Consider the following 21,721-nt stretch of genomic DNA (forward strand, 5'->3'; position numbering starts at 1 on the left):
GACGTGTACAAAAAGTTGAACACGCTTTCTATTTTGTACGACAAAAAGCGTAAAAAAAAACGCTAAAAAACAGAGGCAAAATGCTAATTTTTAGCATTTTGCCTCACAAAAAATGCAATAAAAGTGATCAAAAAAGCCGTACATTTCCCAAAATGGTACCAATAAAAACTACAGCTCGTCTCGCAAAAAATAAGCCCTCATAGAGCTCCGTACATAGAAAAATAAAAAAGTTACATGACTTTGAATGCAGCTATAGAGAAAAAAAAAAGATTTCCAAAAAAAGGGGGTTTTATTGCAAAAAAGTGTAAAAACCTAAAAAAAATATAACAATTTTGGTATCGTTGTTACCGTACCGACCCGCAGAAAAAATTTAGTGTGTCATTTATGCTGCATGATTAACGCTGTAAAAAAAAAAAAAAAAAATCTATGGCAGAATTGATGCGTTTTCTCTCCCTGTTATCATTAAAAAAAAAAATAAAAAATTTACGATATTGTCTATATACCCAAAAGTGGCACCGATAAAAACTACAGATCGCCACGCAAAAAACGAGCCCTTATACGGCCGCGTCGACGGAAAAATAAAAAAGTTATGGCTTTTGAAAAATGGAGATGGAAAAATACCAAAAAATCGCTTGGTCCTCAACGCCAAAATAGGCCATGTCATTAAGGGGTTAAAAGAGAACCAGTCACCACATCCTATAAACACCATAAACTAAAGGGCCATTTACACGCAACGATTATCGCTCAAAAGTCATCATTGTGTATAAATGCTCCCATCTTTCACTCTTCGGCTGAACTATTATTTTTTAGGCAAGCATAAAATCCATCTTTCAGCCGGAGAGAAGATAACACAAACCGCATGCTGTATTTGCTGTCCATGGTGCTGTATTCTCCACGGGAGCGCCGATTACATTGTATTCAGCTTTCAGGAGGCAGCAGAGGAAAAAAAAACAACAACCAAAAACAGCTGAATGCAGAGAAAAGACCACCTGCTGTTCTCTGCATAGAGGTCCTGGAGGCTCATTTACATGCAAATGAAGGTGATAAGCTGCTAATGGACATTAGTGTCTATTAGCAGTTTATTCAAAACAATCGCTCAAAACCTATCTTTTGAGCGATTATCTTTGCGTGTTAATGGGCCTTAAGTTATGGTGCTATTAAGACAGGGAGCAAGGAGTCGTCCGAGGTTTACTTTTTATACTTACCAGGCTCCCTGTTCCCACAGGGTCATCCCGGTAAATCGACACCCAGCCCGTTAGAGCACAGTGGGAGTGAAGAGAAGTCACGCTATGGAAATGTGTGTGCGCACTGACTGAAGAAAATAATCACGCTGACAGTCCAGGCACTGACTTCCTGGGGTGACACTATTCTCAAAGTATAAAAAGAGCACCCCTGGACTCTTTGGTCCTATATGCACTATTACTTAGTTTATGGTGTTTATAGGAAGTGACAGGTCCCCTCCCTTCTCTTAAGCTGGGTTCACACGTGGCAGATTTGCTGTGGAATTTCCATGTGGACGCTCCACGCGGAAATTCCACGGCATTTACTGTAGCAGCAAAGCGGATGAGATTTTGAAAATCCTCTCAAATCCTGTGCGGAAATTGACTTGCGGTGAAGAATTTTTTTGTCCCCGTTTCCGCTGCGGAGTTCACCTCTTCTGAGTGAGGGGGAGAATTCCGCATAGGAATATGCGATAAGACCCTCGCCAAAAAAGTGCAGGTTTTCCTCTGCAAATCAGCCCCGATGTGGGCCGAGCCTTCGGCTGCTCTCACACAGGCGTCAGTAAAAGTGCCCCGTCTTTAAACACGGCGCTTTACAGCATTCTCGAACTGCATTTCCAAAGAAGAAAAATCGGAGAAGCCTGCTTCCGGGCAACATCAAGGGCTTCAACTCAATTTTGACACTTGGACAGCGCTTCCAGAGACCAGAACTTAAAGCAGAAGTTGGAGCTCCTGAGTCACAAGGGACCATAATACATAAGATTCAGTTAGCGGGCTCAGTAGGATGGAGCAGGAGGAATACGCACTACTAATGTAACCATTTAGAAGTACCTGCCGGGCCAAATCTGGAGACACAACTGGTAAGACTAGGACACCCCATGTAGCACGACGCCATGCTCTACGCCAGATCATCTGCCAGCAACCTATTCTATCCCAGCAATGAGTGATTACAGTAACAAAAACCCTTATTAACCCCTGATCGCCTGTTGTCCGAGACTCTACATAGTAATCTAGTTACTAAGCGAGGCTGTACTACGATCAGCACTGGTTCTTCACCTCGCCCCGACAGTTTAGCAGCGTTGACGAGCCGCCGCTGCCAATGTTATGAAAATAGAGTATGGAAGCGACACAGAGTACGAGCGAGACATAAATACACCTGCGAAGAGCGGCCGGTAGTAATGTGTGTGGTGACAACTAGGCAAGAATGCCGAAAACAATAACAAGCGCCCTCCACCCCTCTTCACGTGCACCTGATCAAAGAACAACAAGAGCGTTGGCTGCGATGTGGGGGAAACAAGAGCTGCTGACAGAGGACAATTACATAATCCCCCGACCAGATGAGCAAATAACTGAGGCCCGGCCGTACCGCAGCGCACGTCAGGAGGGGGCGGGGGGGGGGGGGGGGGGGGGGGGGAAATCATCTACAACCACAGGGGCCTCGTAGGTCGCACACCGTCATCACTGACACCTGTAACATTTCTTATTCCATAAGAGCCTTACTTATTACACTGTGCCATTAATACTGATTGAGCAGATTAACCCCTTAAGGACCAGGCTGTTTTGCACCTTAAGGAAGTGTCACTTTTTAGGAATTTTACCCATGTGGCGGTTTTACTGTCCTACTTTTTTTCCTTCAGCTACCAAAATTATTTTTGCTTTCCCCCCCTCCCCCACCCACCCCCTGTGACATATAGCCCCGATGCAGGGGTTAAAAAAGAACACCGGACAGCGCTTACCTGAATCCCCGCGCTCCGGTGACTTCTTACTTACCTGCTGAAGATGGCCGCCGGCATCTTCTCCCTCGGTGGACCGCAGGGCTTCTGTGCGGTCCATTGCCGATTCCAGCCTCCTGATTGGCTGGAATCGGCACGTGACGGGGCGGAGCTACACGGAGCTACACGGAGCCCCATTGAGAAAAGACGACGACCCGGACTGCACAAGCGTGTCTAATTTGGCCATTAGACGGCGAAAATTAGACGGCAACCATGGAGGCGAGGACGCCAGCAACGGAGCACGTAAGTGAATAACTTTTGATAACTTCTGTATGGCTCATAATTAATGCACAATGTACATTACAAAGTGCATTAATATGGCCATACAGAAGTGTATACCCCCCACTTGCTGCCGCGGGACAACCCCTTTAAGTGGAAAGGTGGCTGGACTTCTACTGAACCGTGCTACAAAAAGACTGTACACCATTTGCAAAACTACAGGCACTTTCACATGGGCTGATTGGGTACGTTCATTCCTTTGCTGTGTAGACATGCAGACTGAGCATAGTTTATGTAGGGGGTGGAGGACACTAGTCAGCAGCACATCACTCCGTGTGTAAACATGGGATGTACTGCAAACTGTAAGGCCGGCTGCACACAGGCGGATTTGCATTGCCGAGTCTGGAGCGGGCGACTGGCTCCGGATTCCGCAGCAAATCCCTTCCATAGCCATGCTATGGCAAAGCGTATTTTTCCTGCCCATGAGCAGAAATAAATTGCGGTCATAGCATGCTCTTTTTTTAGACGGATTTCGTGCAGACGGCTTCCATTGAAACATCTTCTCCACCCCTGCACCTCTCACTTGATTACTTCTCACACTCTGGATGTCTCATCTGTATATTGCAGCCACTTCTATGCACTGCAGCCTACTTCTTGATGCTGCCAACACTCTTACTGTTCTGTGTTTGCAATCCTATGATGCATTACCACAGCATTACGTGATCAGCTAGAGGTTGTACCATCTCTGCCTTGCAGGGAGGATAGGGATGAGAGGCAAATATTGATTCTTCTGTTATTTTATAGCAAGCCCAGTCATTTAGAAAACATTTTTCTTTCTACCTCAGACAACTCCTTTAAGGGGGACAAAAGCATCACCTAAAAGCTTTTTCACCTATTCAAACCAGATCCTGAAACATTTTCAACTTTTCTAATCAGATTTTTTTTTGTCAGATTGTAGATTTTTTTATTCTATTTTCGGCACATGGTTATGGGGGCGGCCATCTTGCCAGAGCTGCAGTTAACAGCATTGCAAGAAAAGTTTAAGGCCTCATGGGCTTTAAATTCGCAGCGGTTCTCCCGCACACGGATCCGCGCGCCCATAGGGATGCATTGGACACCCGCAGGTAGTTAAATACCTGCGGATGTCATTCTTCCGAATGGCACGGATCCGCGTGCGGGGAAAAAAAAAAATGGACATGCTCCATTTTCGTGCGGGTCCCCCGCGGGGACGGCTCCCGCAGGCTTCTATTCAAGCCTATGGAAGCCGTCCGGATCCACAGAAGACCCGTACCAGAACTAAACTCACCTGCTCCGGGCGATGTGGTTCTTCCCTTCTTCGCGGCCGGATCTTCTTTCTTTGGCCCGGCAGGATGTAATCCTGCCTGTGATAATGAGGACTTTCGAAAAAGTTCTCTCTACAAAACGGGAAGTGTCATATCTAACTAGGCTTAGTGGTCAGAGAGAGAACTGCGGGATTATTTTTAAATCTAGTTTGCAACATTTGTATAAATCAAGTATTAATATTAAAGGGGTTGTCTCGCGAAAGCAAGTGGGGTTATACACTTCCGTATGGCCATATTAATGCACTTTGTAATATACATTGTGCATTAAATATGAGCCATACAGAAGTTATTCACTTACCTGCTCCGTTGCTAGCGTCCTCGTCTCCATGGTTCCGTCTAAATTCGCTGGCAGCTTGCTTTTTTAGACGCGCTTGCGCAGTCCGGTCTTCTCCTTTCAGCACGAGCCGCTTCAGTGTGCTCCCCGCTACAGCTCTTCTGCGCATGCGCAGACGAGCTGTCACTGCTCGGGAGCGCGCTGGAGCGGCCATTCTGTACCATCCTCTGTTAGAGGAAGGTGCAGAAACTAGAGCTGCCCAGCGGAGAAGCCCAGCTGTCCCGAGAAGCTGCCCAGGTAAGTGATGGGTCGGGGGGGTGATCTTCACTAACAGGTGAAGGTCCCGGGGCAGTAGCGCGGGGGGGCCGGGGGCTGCGCCCGTTACCTGCTGCCTGGCGGTGGGTGACTGGTCGGCCGTGTTCACTCCAGGGGTCCGGTCGGCGGCTGCGGGGCGTCGTGTTGTCATGGAGACACAGCTGGTAGCGTCTCGGGAGCGCGCACGTCGGGCTACAGCAAGCGACGGGAAAAAAGCCGGCGGCCATCTTGGGGAAACTTTTATAAGTTGCTGAAACGCTGGAACGGTAAGTACAAACCAGCTAGAAAAGTCATTTACAGGGGGGCTTAGTAATGTTTGCTTAATTAGGGGGACTGGGCAAAAAAAAAAAAAATTCACTGCTTCCTCGAGACAACCCCTTTAAGTTTTTTTTTTTCTTTAGCAAAGGTAATTTTTGGATGTCCCTTTAAATGTTTTAAACGAAGACCAACAGGCAATATGAAAAATGCGTCACTGCGTATTAACGCTAGAAATTAATGGGGCCTATTGCAGGGTTTTAGTGCACATGAAAAATGCTGCATATTCAGACCAAGATCTGCTTGTGTGAATAAGCCCTTTAGAAATGGAGCCTGCAGATGGAAAGCAGGTGACCGATGCAGGATACAAGTCTAACGCTAGGTTCTCACTGGGCGTATTCCGGGCGCAACTCTCGTGGTTTGGCCGCAGCAAAATACCGCAAGGCTTCTGCCGGGAAAACGCTGCTTCAAAACCTGAGGCACTTAGCCACGGGTTTTGGAGCGGCTTGGACGCAAGCTTTTCTATTGCGGTCGGCGCTCCCATAGAGGAGAGTGCGGCCGCAACGGAAGAGAAAAAAAAAAAATGGACATGCTGCGGCTGGCCAATCTGTGCCGCAGAGCAGGCTTATGCCAAGACGGATTCGCCGTCCCATGTGGATGAGACTTCAGAGAAATCTCGTCCACACGGCTGGCCAATCCCGGGATTAGCAGCTGTAGGAGGATTTGCCGTGGCGAAATTCCAGACAGAATTTCTGTGGCAAATCCGCCCTGTGTGAACCGAGCCTAAGGCTACCTTCACATTTGCGAGAATAACTTGCGTTTGTAATGATGAAAGAATGAGTGAAAACGCGGAATTATGAAACCAATGGTATCATTCCCATTGCGAGGTGTTCATTCCTGTGATGTGGTGTTAAAAAAAAACAAAAAAAAAAAAACGCAGCATATGTTATCTTCCCCCCTTTTTTTTTTTTTTATTTTAAATCTCCAATGTTTCCCTGCGGAGCTTTCTTTTTATCGTATCAACTTGCTATTTTTAAGTGATTTTAACATTAGAGAATAGGAGCCTCTATCGTGAGAAAAACGCGCACGGAAAAAAAAAAAAAAAAAATAGCGGTAGGGATGCTTTTGAAAAAAAAGCATCGCCGATGCTCAGACATCTCTTGATCCCAATTGCGAGTTTGCCCCGATTTTCTCGCGCCTATATCGCTATTGCCAGTGTAAAAGAGCCGCAAGGGTTCCTTCACACTTGCGAGGAAATTGTGCATTTTTCGGATGACGTGAGAGCGAGCAAAAAACGCAGAATTATGAAACTCATGCTGGTCAACAGTTTCATTCACTCCTGCGATGTTACTAGATTTGTAAATTTCGGCATCTTTTAGCGGTTTGCTTTTTTTTCTTCCAAAATCGCCCATGCTTCCTTATGAAGACTTTGTTTTATCGCATCGCAATACACGAACTTGTGATTTTCATGCGATACGTTTTTAACATTAGAAACTTCTATTGTCTTTCGTAAGAAAAATGCAGACCTCTCATGAGCAAAGCGGTTTTGCCGCTATTCTCTCGCGGCGATATTGTGATCGCCAGTGTGAAGGAGCTCCTAGTGGTCACATGCACACATGGCAGCTTACTAGAGAGGAGCCACAAAGCGCCTGTCCACTGAGTTATATGTAAAGAGAGCATTCCATCCATAACTGTCAGTTCTTAGTAGCGGTCAGTCCGGGTTACGACCGTCTGAAGTAGCGGTCAGTCTGGGTTACGACCGTCTGAAATGTCCTTTACAGCTGGACGCCGGCACATAAAGAGAAGAGAGACCCCCTGCAGGGCTGTTAGCATATATTACATGACATTAGACAGCGCTATACAGGCTGTTGGAAGAGCTTCAGGAATAGAAGGACACCCAGCCATACAAACACCCCGCACACAATATAAACAGCGAGGCCGCTTACGCATCACTACTGTTTCCATTACAAACCGGCTGACAATTGACGGCTGTAATATTATTTGGTAATAAGGAATCTTGACAAAACACCAAAGCCGGCTGAACCGGATGGACCGCTGCCTTTTTTTGGCCTTACATACTGGAGAAGAAGCCTGATGACTCCTCAGTTAAAAGGTCCTATAGATATCCTACACAGGGGGGAACAAACAAACAACAACAACGCAGCAGGTTTGGATTCTAGAAGTTCTAGAAAACGTTCATGAACGACCCTGTGGGTCACCGATAGCTGATCAGTGGGGAGATCCTTGCCAAAATCACAATATGCCATTGGGATAGTATGGCAGCCCAGAAACTAGTGGAGGCTCCCTGGGCTGCCATACATGGATACCTATTAAGTCGTGCCTACGGCAGTGCTTAACGAGAACCTGTCATCAGCTTTTTTTTTTCTTAAACACAGTAAGCTACCTGCAGCTTAAACAAGGATGTTATGGATCTTATTCGTCCCGCACCATGTGCAAATCAAGATCGATCAGTTGATATCTAGAGCACCTCCCGAAAACACGTCCCTGGGCCAGACAGTTGGAGACATTCCCTTTAAATCTGACGTGTTGCGAATCTCGTATTTGCGCTGGTCCCACTGCATGTGCAGTTGGATTTGTTGAATTTGCGCACAATAGAGACAGATGTACTGCTGATGCGCCGCTTCCAGTGCTAAGGCAAGATTTAGACTGCGGCAGCACCATGTAGAGAATGTCCCCCAAATGTGTGGAACAGAAAGTGGTGCGTTTGTGGAGGTACCTAAGGCAAAGTTATTCCAGCCCAGCAGACCATTCGGCCCTAGTTTGCATGCGGCACAGGACAAATAAAACCCGGATTTTTACCAGTATGCTTGAAAAACCTTTTGTGAACACCCGTCACATTGTTTAAGTGGTGTCGGTAACAAAAAAATTAAACTGATGACAGGTTCTCTTGAATAGACAACAATAGAAACTACTATGAATGGCAACACAGCAGCACTGAAGTGTAAGGTACAAGCAATCAAGTGATTGCAAGTTCAAGTCCCCCATGGGGACAAAAGAACAATAGTGAAAAAAAAGCTTACAAACTACAAATATGCGCACGATGCACACATTGAGAGGAAGAGAAAATAAAACACAATGCCAGAACGGCTGTATTTTTAGGCACCCCATCTCTTAATTAAAAAAAGTAACTTAAAAAAAAGATCAACAGATCAAAAAGTCGTGTGTACCCTAAAATGGTAACAATGAAATCTGGAATTTGATCACCAAATAAAAATATATATATTGTACACCAATATAACTTGGGTAATACCACAATTGTACCACATTAAAGTAGACATGTCATTTTTACTGCAAGTCAACACTGTAATAACCACCCCCACACCCCTCAAAAAAAAGGAGCATTGTTGCAGTTTTCTTAACACACACACACACACACACACACACACACACACACACACACACACACACACACACAGCGTGTAAAGGCCTTTTTAGAGAATATCTCAAAGCCATCTTTTTTGTGCAGGAGTCCTTGGATCGCTGAACTCTAGCTTACTAGAATTGAGCAATCAGCTGTTATCAGTGGAGCAGGCTGTTATCAGCAGTCTGAGCTGATAAGATCCTCTGTGCCTGTGTCCTGCTGTGAATTCACAGCGGGGACACTGGCAGTCAGAGTGGACAACAATAAAGTTGTTTGTTTATGCAAAATAGCTGTATTGTTCTATTAGTGGCCGGCAGCTGTGTCCTGCTCTGTTTGCATATTCTATAGTAGCTACTACAAAGTATGCAAAGATGATCTCTCGAAAAAGTCACTCAAACTATTGTTTAAGTGACTTTTGAGCGATCATCTGTCAGTGTAAATGGGGCTTAAACACTCCAATCTTTCACTCTTCAGCTGAACGATAATTTTTAGGTAAGCTTAAAATTCATCATTCATCCAGAGAGAGATAACAGACCTCAGGCTGTGTATTCAGCTGACAGCCTGAGGCAGCCCATGTGAAGACAATGCAGCTGAGTGCAAAGTCCAGACCACATGCTGGTATTTGCAAACAGCTGCTGGACGCTCATTTACATGCAAATGAAGGTAATGAACTGCTAATGGACATTAGTGTCCATTAGCAGTTCATGCAAAACGATCGTTGAAACCGTTATCTTTCAATTGTTTGAAAGATTACCTTTGCGTGTAAAGGCCCATTTAGACAGTGATTATCACTCAAAATTCGCTCAAAAGCCATCTTTATAGCGATAATTGTTGTGTCTAAACGCGCTGCCATCGTGCACTGTTCGTTCATCGCTGATTTCTATCAAGCTAAAAATAAGCAATGAGCCTTATCTGTGCTGCGTGCAGAGTTCTTAGCGGGACACCAGCTAATAGCATTCTTTCAGCTGGTATCCTGCATGGAGCCCTCAGCGCTAGCTTTGAGAACAAAGCAGCTACTGCTGTTCTCGGCGCTATCAGCTCAGCGGGATACCAGCCAAGAGCTCTGAGAACAAAGCAGCTGTTTGCAGAAGACAGCACTCCCTCTGCCTTCCGCAAACAATGGGAGCCTTCATTTACACACTAATAAGCTCTTAAGTAGCTAATTACCTACTTAAGAGCTTACGAAAGTGACGCTCAAAACTGTCACTCAAACTGCAGCTTGAGCGACTTATGAGTGATCATCTTGCCGTATAAATGGGCCTTTAACAAAGCACTGATCTTTGCAAATTATCTACATTTTAACAGTAACACTTTAGGTTGCCATGACAACAGACAACAAACCAACCCTGTGTAGTCTGATCTTGTAGTCAAATTTAATTCCATTTATTCCCTCTTGTTCTGTCTGCAGTTTAGCAAAAATAAGTGGGGCATATACAGAATTACTACACAACCAGGGCTGGACTAGACACTAGACGATTTGTATATTACAGACTACAAAATTCTTAACGCACAGACATTGCTCTGCATAGGAGCTGTATACACAACATGGAAGGTTTTTTTTAATCAACACTCATTTGCAAAGGTGCAGCAATTTCTACCATCCCAAGTGCATTTGCACATTTGTAGAACATTAGTTTAGACCTGCAGATCTCCGTCTACATGGCTTGCTATCACATGATCAATGTGCACCAACACGCATTTCAAGTCACACGACTTTTCCCAACTTCGGTTGCACTTCAATAAGCGTGAAAAGACGAAAATTGGGGAGACTGTCTGGGTCCCCTTCCATATGATCGCTCTTCTATAGGCAACTTCTGTGTATCATTCACCTATTCTACACCTTTGTGAGTGCGCGCCACGCAGGGGGTAATGGCTCTGGGCAGCGGCAGAAGGTACTTCTCCTCCTTCTAGGCATAAGTACTACAACATGGCCGGTGAAATTAAGGCTTTGTGGAAAATCTGCAAACATAATTATGTCAGAAGGTTTTGTCTTCTGATATAAACTCATGTTCTTCTGATGGAAATTTACCGCAGAGTTACACAACAACGGAGAGGGGCAGCAGACATGTGCTTATAATACACACACGTGGCCAAACCTCTTGTTATAGGCGCACACACTTGTCCCCATTTATACAACAACAGTCATATGAGGAAATGTAACTGAAGGAACTCAATAGTACACACTAGTAAAAATTATCCTCAGAGAAGACCCCATAACAACCAAGTCTAGCAGGACAGCCAACACTCCCGTCTGGTAGGACACAAGGGAAAACAGGAACACACAAAAGTTATACCAAAAAGAGAAACTGTAGAATGCAGAAAAAATATATCAAAAGGTTAATACAGAGATCGCTACAATCCTCTGTTTGGTATTATTGTATCTTGACACCACCAGAAGCTATGGTGTTTGACAGGAGGAATGCCCCCTATCACACCCTCTAGCTCCCAATAGGGTCAAGGCTGGAAGGTTCTAGCAGCACAGTGTGGATTGATGTGTGCCAGCGCTGCAGCCTTAGGCTGAGGGTTTGTGGTTTTCTTAGGCTTTCATTATGAGCTGTAAATGCTGCCATGCTACCACTGTACCATAGCGGCATTAACATCATACAATGCATGCCTAAAAAGAAAAGGAACCCTCAGCATTAAGCTGCAGCGCTGGCAGAAATCAATGCAGACGCTGCAGCGATTAGTGTCACCTAACCAGCCGCCCCCAGCTCTGGTCCGGCCGGCGCCTCAGCGCTGTGTCCTGGCAGCCGTCTGTCAGCTCTGTGCCAAGCGCTGCAACTCTCTGCTCCCTGACGGACACTCCCCTGCTCACGATGCTGCCGCAGCCGGCGCTTGTGCTCCGCCGCCTGCGACAGCCGGCGCTTGTGCTCCCTCACTGACCACTGCCACCTGGGAATCGGGAGTGGCCTTCCATAACCTACAGACCAACAAAATCTGCAGCCACTCAGGTACAGGGGGAGTCACCCCCCCCCGTCAATCTTGACGCCACCAGGAGTTCCTGGTGGCGTCAAGATACCATAATACCCATCTGTTTATACCCAGGACTGTGACTATAAGGTTGGGTTCACATCGGACGGATTTGCAGTGGAATATTTGCCCGCAGCTGCTAATCCCAGGATACTCCAGCCATGTGGACAAGATTTTGCAAAAATGTCATCCCCATGGGGCGACTAATCTGTCGCAGCAAAGCCACGCTAAGCCGATGCTGCGGTGCGGAATTGACAGCCGCAGCATGTCAATTTTTTTTTTCTGTTGCGGCCTCTCTCTAGGGAGAGAGAAAGCTGCAACGGAATGCGGGCGGCCGAACCGTTTCAAAACCCGCTGCAGTGTGCCAAGGGTTTTCAAGCAGCGCTTATACAGCAGTAATCTTGCGGTTTTTAGGTGCTGACACCCTAACAAGGGGCGCCCTCTACATCTAGAGGAAAGAAGGTTTCTAAACAGACATAGAAGGGGTTCTTTACTGTAAGAGCGGTCAGACTATGGAACCCTCTGCCTGAGGACGTGGTGATGGCGAACTCACTATAGGAGTACAAGAGGGGCCTCGATGTCGAGTATTACAATATTATAGGTTATGGTCGCTGAGTATTTCAGAATGGTTGGTGATCCGGGGGCTTGTTTCTAGGGTGTACATAATATTCTATGGGTCAGTACAATTACTACGATACCAAGTTTATATAGTTTTTTTTCTGTACTAAGTGTAAAAAAAACCAAAACATCTTTTTGATTGCTTTTTCAGTACATTTTAGAGACGAAGCGACCAAAAAAAAAGTGCAATTTTGACGACGTTCACCGTGCGGAGAAAATGTGTTACTTTGATAGACTGGATGGACACAGTGATACAAAATATGTTTTGGGGAATATTATAAAACATAGGAAAAGGGTTTTTTGAAGGGCCGTACATTTCTTTCCCCCAGTCCCCATAGGGTACATGAACTTGCGATGGTTTGATCACTCCTGCAGTATGATATAATACCATACTATTAAATTAGGACATGATCTGACTGTGGCGTGGCTTGAAAGGCAATCTGCAATGGCATCCCTGGGGGCTTTCAGAAGGCCCCCGGCTGCAATGGAAGGGCACCTGGACTGTTCGGGACCCTTGATCGCCGATTGGGTCATTTAAATGCCACTGTCAGCTTTGATGGCGACATTTAAAAGGATAACAGGGTTGGTGTATATAATAGCCGGCGCTCGCGTTGTATGGATTGAACCTCCATGACGTAACTGTACATCACAGTCTGGCTACCGAAGATGGCAGTGAAAGTGTTAACGTCTTCATTCAGTCGGTGACTCAAGTCCGGGCTCCAAGCTACATAATCAAGTGCTCGTAAAAATGATTTCATTGATCTCGGCGTTCATTTACAGGTCAGAGTTATGAGACGACGGGAGCGTTAATCCCCACGTGGATTCAGTCTGGATTCCGTTTTACAGCCGCCTCCACTTTCATTCAAAGAAGAGACTTAGAACAGGGGTTTAATAATACAAGAAAATAGAATATATCCGAGTCAGCACTTTATAAGCCTGCGACCCCCTCCCATAGGGAAATAGCGCAGCTGCCCGACAGCCCGGTAACCGTAAGGTGGCGGTGGAGCCCGATGTGCCCGTTTTACCTAGTACTTACAACCCCCATAAAGTAGCCATTCTGGAGCGTCTTTTCTTAGAACTGCGCATTGTACTGTTCCTCTGTTGTTCTTCTTGGAATTGTACAGACAGACAGCTAGGTCACACCATGTCATTCCCATCTGTCCCCTGCGGTCTGCGTGTAGCGAGGGCTTATTCAGATGAGGGGGTTCGATTTTGGTCCACGAAAAGCCATCAGATTTCAACCCGTTTTGCATCTGCATGTATTTGCGGTTTTTTTTTGCACTAACTAAAATGTAAAAAACGTGAAAAAAAAAAAGTCACGCACGAATTAACCCATTAAAATAAATATGTTGTTTTTCGGCGAAAGTCCTGTCCATCTCAGACCCCAGACGGAGCTCGCTCGTGAGAATTTGCCCGTGAGAGTTCGGCCTTCTCGGGTAGTTGGAATGCACTTGTTACCCATTTCCAGATGCGGTGGTGACAGACCATACGGTGCCAATCATCTGCACCTGCGCACAACTTCATAGTACCACGGCCAGGTAGGTAGCTGGCGTGCCGACTACCGCAGGGCGAGGAGACGTGCGAGGACAGACATGGTAAGGTGAACTACGGAGGACTCTGTTGCCAGTGAAAACACACTTGAGCCTGACACGACGCCAGTGCCTGCAGAGCACAGCTTCTTGGAACGGTCACAGCTCCGGATTCCAGACGCTCACGTGGGGGACGAGGGGCGAGGCCGGGCCCTGCCTTGGTCTATATTTGGAACTGAAGAGGGACATTTAAAATAAACCTGTGTTTGTCGGCTCATTATACTACAGCTGCTCAGATTATCCTAACCCAGTGCGGACAACAACTCCCATCATTACAGAGCAATGTCACCAAATCCACACAAGATAGCGGCCCCGTGCATTCACATGGACGGTCAGCTGCCCCCTTATAATAGGAGTGGACAAATCTGCCTTCCATCTTCTACAGAGGGTCACCCATCCGCAGGAAACCCCCCATCTCCCCCCGTGAGCAGGAGAGTAAATGGAGGGGCGGTTGCACAAACACGGGGCTCTTTATTTCCAAATAGGACGGTCGGAGATGGCCGAGAGCTTGTACTCCGTTATTTCCGTCCAACCCGGTGAAATGGATGGAGGCGCGCGATCATCGCTTCGCATTTAATCTCCATGTCGCAGGGGGAGGTGAAGCGAAACCCACTGATGAAAAGAGGGGAGCAAAGGACCCTTATTCTCTGGATCGGTGGGGGTCTCAGCAGCAAGACCCTCGCCAATCAGATTTTTAGCACCTATATCGAATAGGTGATAACCATAGGGTAATCCCTTTAACGGTGCTTTCACAGGTTGCGGAAACACTAAGGCTGGGTTCTCACGGAACGGAAATCCTGCGGAAATTTTGCAGCTTGGCCGCATCGCACAACCGCAAGATTTCCACGGGAGAGCCGCAGCTTCAAAACCTGTGGCATTTCGCTGCGGGTTTTGGAGCAGTTCGGCCGCCGGCATTCTCTCCCCATAGAGAAGAGATGCCGCAGTGGGGAGAAAAAAAACCCCCCACAGAATTGACATGCCGCGGAATTGAATTCTGCGCCGCATGTCAGTTTTCGCCCGGCTTTGCCACAACGGATTGGCCACGCCGTGTAGACAAAGTTTTTGCAAAATCTCGTACACATGGCTGGCTAATCCTGGGATTCCGTCCTGTGTGAACCCAGCCTAAGGATGTTCCGCAGTGGAATAGAACATGCATCCTTGTTGAAGACGCTGCGTTTTCAGCCTTGTGTGAACAGCCCCATTGAAATGAATGGGAGCGTTGTACAGCGTTTAGCACTGCGCTAAACGCTGTACAAAAGTCCGCGTGAGAGAGGCCCGAACGCGCCGTCGGGATAAATGTGCAGCAGTCGGGTAAGGTTCATATAGTTAGATATTTACTGAGCAGCGTAAACGTCACTGCAGAGGGGCCGCGGATCGGACGGCTTCCATTGACTTCAAGACTAGAAGCCGTCCGTGCAGAATAGGACATGCTGCGATTTTCCTTCTGCGAGCAGAAAAACTGCAATTTATTTCCGCTCGTGGACATGGAAAAGCGATTTTCCATTGCCTGGCTATGGGCAATATTTTCTGCGGAATCCGGAAGCGGACGCCTGCTCAGGATTCCGCAATGCAAATACGCCCGTATGCATTTTAATGGGGCTTGTTGAATACCCACGTACAATATACTGTACATTGCAGTAATTCCCCTGAGTGTGAGCTGCCCCCAATGCAGGATCAGTACAAGATAAGGGATGCAATATATTTACAAAGTTACTCATTCCGTAGAGTAATACATCTTGTGCCTCCCAGCTGTTACAGGGTTAACAATTAGCAGTTTTGAGGAAGGTGAAATCCATCCAAATAAGGTTTTACATAAAATACAAAGCGGCACCCAAATCATGGGGCGCACACAATAGTCTTTTATACCGAAATGTGAAGAACAACCAACTTATCACTTACTAGACCAGGGTTTCTGGTTTGAGAGTGGTTGATAACAGCTTCATATAGAGGTCTATTGTTCTGCAAAATCCACAACCCTGTTGTAAAGTCTGTTCAAAGTCCTCGGAAGCAGTTCTACGCACACGACTACAACCGTTCCACAAACACGGAGACTTACATAGCTTTACTTGTAAGCTAGACCCCAAAGGTGGGGCAGGAGAAACCTTGTCCGCATTAGGATACATGGGGCCATGTCCATAACTCCAGAGCTTGCTGTATGAGGAGCCGCTGCAACAATGCGCCCCTGCAGATGATCGCGCCATTTTAGGGTACGTTCACGCAGAATCAGCATGTAAAACCATGGCTATTTTGCCACAGATCCGCACGCAGATTTAGCCCAATCGGTGGAATTCTGACGCGTTTGCATGCGGATCCGTATCAAGAAGCGGCATATCACCACTTAACCCTTTCCAATCCACTGTCTGACGTCTGCAGACATTCTGATTGAAGGCTGCACAGCTGCGATGTCGGAAGACGTCCGGCAGGGTATTCGTACTGTATATTACTGGCTGCTCTGTTGTTTGGGAGCCTCTCCAGCATGTCCCATACCGCAGTACCGGCTCTAGCCAGCAGACGGCGCCATTGTATAATGGCAGAAAGAGAAAGCCACCTAGGAAACCCTGAATCCAAAATTGGATTGCAAAGGATTAATACGGATACGCGAGCGCGTCAGAAAATTTGCGCGCAGATTTTTACCATATGTTCACACCAGGTGGAGAATTTTGATGTGGAGTGTCCACAACAGGTATTCTGCACAAAAACCTCTCCATGAGAAGTATACTGGAATTTATCCCTCATTTAACGGGGTGGAATGCCCCCTGCTGAGTGAGCCAGCGATACTCGCTCCTATGCGGCAGCACGGGAACAAGTACACACAGGGACAAGTGTTGGGCATATTTTCCAAGACATCTGTCCCATGTAAATGGTCCCTTACTCCCACCCTGCCGTGGGTCGGGTAGCTAGAAGAGAGGTAGCCCAATTAGACAGTTACTTCCTCCCTGCTGTATTTTTCAATGGTACTATTTAATGCACTAGATAATGCACTGGGGAGGGGCCGAAAATGTAAAAATTGGGAGTGAAATGGGGTGGAGTTGTGTCTTTTTTGGGGGTGACAGCACCTTGTTTTATGGTGTGCAGTAAAAATATACAGTACTATTCAGACTGGTGAGAAAATTGCGCAATTTTTTAATTTTTTTTATTTTCAAAGGTTTTCAGTTAACACGTAAAAATATACGTTTAAAAGGGGACTTGTTATTTGTATGGCGCTAACTTACTCCACAGGGCTTTCAGGTAATTTATTATCCCCACCAAGCTGGGTACTCATCTTACCGACCTCTGAAGGATGGAAGGCTGAGTCAACCTTGAGCCGGCTACCTGAATCACACAGGGATTGAACCCACAAACTTCAGGTCATTTCTGCTGCCTTAACACTCTGCGCCACATGGTCCACTGCATCAATTTTCTTTTCTTTTCTGTCTTACCCTATGGCATAATATAAAACTAGATCAGCTTCCACTCACCGCTCCTAACTTCCCACATGTCCTACAGCAGCAGCAGCTCCGGGTCTCCTCCATGACAACGTACTTACAGGCTGCAGCAGCGATGAGCTGCAGTCAGCCTGTGTATGGGACATCACAGGCTGCTGCAGCCAGTCGACACAGACCACGCACAGAGGACGGAGCTGGATAGAAGAGCAGCTGGGAACAGAGAGTACAAGCTGTCTTATGTTTTGCCATGGGGGAAGACAGCTCTTTTTTTCTCTCTTCTTGTATGCACTTAAAGGGTTGCCAGGTTTAAAAAGGAAAAAAAAAAAAAGGTCATGCTAGAAACTGCAGACATTTGTATATTTTCTTCATGTACGTTTAGTGTACAAACACATTAAAATGTGATTTAAACAGTCTACTAGCATCATCATAGATGTAAAAGGGTTGAACGTCAAAGTTGGGGCATCAATATAGAGGTAAAGACTCTGAAGAGACTGCAGTACTGAATTAGCGCTGCAGGTCCTTCATTTTCAGGACTGGGGACATCCCATAAGTCAGACCTTAACTTGGTTTAAAGCAGATGACAGGTTCCCTTTAAAAGTTTTACAAACGCCACATATGTGCCAACTTTAACATCTCAAGGCTGCCAGATTATCAGTATTTTACGGCCATTCTGCTACAAAGAACGAACTTAAAGGGAACCTATCCCGTTCCCACAGCATCATAAACTAAAGGCCCATTTACACGCAAAGACAATCTTTTAATCAATTGAAAGATTGACAGTTCTAGCCATCATTTTGCATAAAGCACTAATGGGCACTAATGCCCTTTAGAGCTTTATCAGCTTAATTTGCATGTAAATGAGCCTCAATCAGCTGTTTGCAAATCCCAGCATGTGGTCTGGACTTTGCACTCAGCTGCATTTTCTTTGCAAGGGCTGCCAGCTGAATACAATGTAAGCAGCTTGCTCCTGTGGAGAACACAGCGTGTGGTCCCTGATACATCTCTGTCTGAACGATGGATTTTATGCTCACCTAAAAATCATCGTTCAGACGAAGAGTGAAAGATAGAAGTGTTTACACGCAAGGATCATCGCTCAAAAGCCATCATTTGAACGCATTTTGAGCGATAAACGTTGCGTGTAAATGGGGTAAAGTTATGGTGCGATTAGGGAACGTGACAGGAAGCTGGGTAAGTATTTTTTTATACTCCCCTGGATCCAACGGTGCCCTTCACTGATGTCCCAGCAGTGCAAAACAATCTGACTCTTTTCAGAGCTCCGTGTGTGCAGTCTCCCATAGACTTGTATAGAGGGCGAGCATGGAACTTTGAAGAGAGTCAGATTTACCACAACTGCGCGATTTTTGTAAGGGGGACACCGCTAGATCCGGGAGCAGACGAGTACAAAAAAAAAAGTCCATCGCCGGGCTCCCTGTCAGCGCCATAACTCATTTTACAAATTTGCGGGAAAGGGACGGGTTCCCTTTAATAAATGACATAAAGCAGGCTGCAGGGAAGTTGATGGACTTACCGTTAATTATTTTTGCATTCCATTCCTCATTGTGGAACCTGAACGAGTGCGGCTGGCAGAAAAGAAACTCTTAAAACATTTTCACTCGTCCGCTCATCCCTGAAAAACTGCTGTGCTCGGGTGCGATGCGGCTTTACGGCTCCAAGGCAACAAAATGACGAGTGCAAGAAGAGACGAGACGAGGTCTTCCTTTTCTAGTGCAAAATCTGCCCTTGACTTCGGGTGTTCCGACAAGTCCTGCATACAAACACAACACAAGAGCGTTTACAACGGGAGCGCGGCCACGCTTGCATCACTTTATGGCACGTACAGTAAATACAGAGAAAAAAAAAAAGGGTTGTGAAATAAAATCAAACTTGCATAAACTTTAATATAAATGACATCAACTTCAAGCACGGGCAAAATTATCTAATGCGCCAGCGTCTGCCAGCTGATCTAATAACTGCAGAAAATCGGCAGCCCTCGTTTTTGTATTGTAATCTGATTAATTGTTAATGCAGGTTGCACCAGATGGGGAATTAAACATATTGCCTGATCGCGAAACGGAGAATACTAGATCACTCCAACGGCTGAGCGAGATTTCTGCCGGCTGCCATCATTTAAAGGGCAGGAAAAGGTTCTTCTTGGCATAAAATGCCAATGCACATGGAGCGGAGCCGGGTCATGCTTCCCGCACACGGCATGTCACGGACTCCGCTGTCCTACATACACAATAGAGGATGGCCTTACTGAAACGTCACATCATGGTCGCACCAAATATAGACAGATATCTAGATATGTATCCATCGCGGTATAACCCAAGTCACTAATGGCGCAATTACACAGTAGCGCTCCTCAACGAAGGATGAAAACAAACGCTAATGGCCATAAGAGGCTGGGTTCACACAGGGCGGATTTGCGTTTCACTGCTGAGAATCCGCCTGTGGCTGCCAATCCCGTGATTAGCCAGCCATGCGGACGAGATTTGCCAAAAATCTCGTCCGCACAGGACGGCCAACCCGTCACGGCACAGCCGGCGCTGCAGCACAGATTGCCGGACGCAGCGTGTCCATTCATCCCCCCTCCCCTGTTGCAGCTCTGTTCTCCTCTATGGAAGCGCCGGGCGCAACGGAAAAGCATGCGGCCAAGCTGCTCCAAAACCCTGCAGCCAAACCCCTTCGGGTTTCCATCCTGTGGGAACCCAGCCTAAGGGTATGTTCACATGGGGTAGAAACGCTGCGGAACGTCCGCTGGTTACATGAGGAGAGCTGCAGGGCCGTAGAAGGGCACCAACCCAGCATGAGGACCAGGAGCCCTAGAAAATGACCCCATGGGGTTACAGGTTTGTAGGTTTCTAGCCAAACTGTCAGAAAGGCGCCACGAGGGTCCGACATACTGTAATATTACCGGTACTTATTACCGAGCAACACGATGTGCATTCACCAGGGCAGATCAGAACCGGCGGCTCCGCCACTACTACCCCATTCTCATCGTTTCATTCATTGAGATTTTCCCGGCAGCGTCTTCTCTTCTAGCACAATGTCTGCCCATCAGCCCCAACGAAGCATAGAAAGAAATAAAAGCGCCCAATATGTTACGAGCCGCACCAAATATATCATATACCAAGGGCCGCATCTGGCTGCAGAGTCAGGGATTTGCTAACTCTTTGCAAAGGGTCACATTAACGATAATTCTGCGCTGAGAGCTTAGGCCTTCCCTACCGCTGGCAGCAGAGACATCGTAAAGACATAAAAACAAGTAGAGGTTTGCAAAAGGATCCTCGCTGCTTCCGACAATATAACGTGATGCCAATTAAACTTTATAGTAGGTTAAACCAGTTTATAAAAACACCCCAACCCATAAACTGCACGCGGAAAGTTCAAGCGCTGCGAAGTAAGGAGTCTTCAAGACGACAACTACAAGATGCATCACAATGAATGGGCAATGGAAACGGGCAGCGATGCGGTAGAGTATCGGGGATCGGTATCCAGACAACCCTGGTGATCAGCTGTCTGAAGGGGTTGAGATTGATTCAAGGGCTGCGACCTCTTCAACGTGTGACATCCCTGTCATCAGACGAAGGACCTTTCTGCAGCTTTAACCCCAACCCATCCAGGTGAAGGGGACCGAGCGCCAATACCAGGCCGATGCTGCGGCAGGTCGACAATGGCCACAGCGCTTATCCCCTCTTCAAACAGTTGGGACGGCGAGGCCGCATGGAGTCAGTCCACCGCCCACCTCCATCTGACACCGATGACCTATTCTACGGATACTGACGTGCATAAAGAGGTTTCTGACTTCATAAATACATTGGGGCACATTTACATTATATTTTACGCTAGATCTTGGCATAAAAAAAATAAAAGGTCGCAACATTTTTTCAACTTTTGGTAGTCTGTGTCGCCATCCGCCATTTTCCCAAAAATGAAGGGGGCATGCCGCCCCGGACCGACACATTTACGCAAGTTATACCGGAAATGTACACCAGGTCCGACCTGGCCTAGTATATGAAAGTATGATCCTCAAATAGTCGGCACATCATACCCCGGGGAAATAACATTAAGACAAGAGTTTAAGATGGCGGTCTGAAAGGGGTTTACCAGAATCTCAAGTTTTCCTCCATCCACAGAATAGGTGATAACTTGTTGATTGGCGGCAGGGGGTCTCACTGCTGAGATCCCCCACCAATCCCAAGAACAGGGGTACCCCTTTCCCCCTTCACTGAGGGTTTCTGTACCCCTGCAGTAAGGAGCACATGGAATGGAGCTATGGTAGAGCAACCATACTGGATTGTGACTATCTGAGACCCCATTGAAATGAACGGAGCGCCGA

General features: G+C 46.7%; 1 protein-coding gene across 1 annotated transcript in view; it reads right to left on the minus strand.

Annotated features, from left to right (window-relative positions):
- SOCS5 (suppressor of cytokine signaling 5) overlaps positions 1 to 21,721 on the minus strand; it is a 31,979-nt gene that overhangs the window by 3,655 nt on the left and 6,603 nt on the right. The window contains exon 2 of the mRNA XM_066595542.1: positions 18,911 to 19,147. The gene's annotated coding sequence lies outside the window, so the exon portion shown is untranslated. The remainder of the gene's footprint in view (positions 1 to 18,910; positions 19,148 to 21,721) is intronic.

This window comes from Eleutherodactylus coqui, chromosome 3, assembly GCF_035609145.1.
Source record: "Eleutherodactylus coqui strain aEleCoq1 chromosome 3, aEleCoq1.hap1, whole genome shotgun sequence".
Classification (NCBI taxonomy): Eukaryota; Metazoa; Chordata; class Amphibia; order Anura; family Eleutherodactylidae; genus Eleutherodactylus; species Eleutherodactylus coqui.